General features: G+C 35.6%; 1 long non-coding RNA gene across 1 annotated transcript in view; it reads right to left on the reverse strand.

The window, feature by feature from the left end:
• Positions 1–226: 226 nt before the first annotated feature.
• The window catches only part of LOC105853093 (uncharacterized), a 13,876-nt gene continuing 13,278 nt past the window's right edge, over positions 227–824 (reverse strand). The window contains exon 3 of the long non-coding RNA XR_001144967.3: positions 227–378. This is a non-coding gene — a long non-coding RNA (uncharacterized lncRNA). The remainder of the gene's footprint in view (positions 379–824) is intronic.

Below are 824 nucleotides of genomic sequence, written 5' to 3' on the forward strand. Positions count from 1 at the left end.
AAGTAAAATGCACTAGTTTTAAAGAGATTTGCAGCGGTTCCAAAATAGAGTATATATATATATATATTTTAAAATACTTTAAGGTTCAAGACGTCACATTCACGCTTACACAAAATGCTTGCATAAAAATTTTCAAGAAAAAAAATTCTTAATATTGAATATAGTTGATGTTCATTAAATAAATACTTTTGATATAAAAGCAAGTTCTAAACTTAGAGACAATTAATTTCTACCTCTGAATAACCGATAAAATAACACAATTGATCAATCAAATTTACAAAAATCTAAATTGTTCATAACTCAACAAAATACGAAAAATTACTCCCACCCAATATCACCTATTCAGAGCGTGGATCCCCAATCGATAACCTGAAATAACTGCGCTCTCGCAAGGTAAAAAAAATATTAAACGCCGTATCATATCAAATCACAACCAACAAGAATAATCAAGGTAAAACATTGATACAATCCATAACATCAAGTAAGTAAATACACAATTCAAGTAATGTTATGCATGCTCTTATACTCTAGACTCCTCCTCTTTCATTGATACCATTCTAACTCTGAAGTACTTGGTTAGGAGGCGTGATACTATGCCACCACGCAAGTGGACGGACAATTCAAATTGGCCCTGTCCTCATAGATCCCTTCAACTCAACCCGAGACACATATACGCGACAGTCGAGGTAAACGTGTGTTGCATGCTAGCTCCCGACATTTGGAGTGCTACCTCTAAGTCACTTAGGAATTCCCCACCTGAATACCTCCAAGGTCTAACAATCTTGCCCTAAGGCTCAACAGCAGACCGCCACGATCAGACTCAT

This window comes from Cicer arietinum, chromosome 3 (genome assembly GCF_000331145.2).
Source record: "Cicer arietinum cultivar CDC Frontier isolate Library 1 chromosome 3, Cicar.CDCFrontier_v2.0, whole genome shotgun sequence".
NCBI classification, from domain to species: Eukaryota; Viridiplantae; Streptophyta; class Magnoliopsida; order Fabales; family Fabaceae; genus Cicer; species Cicer arietinum.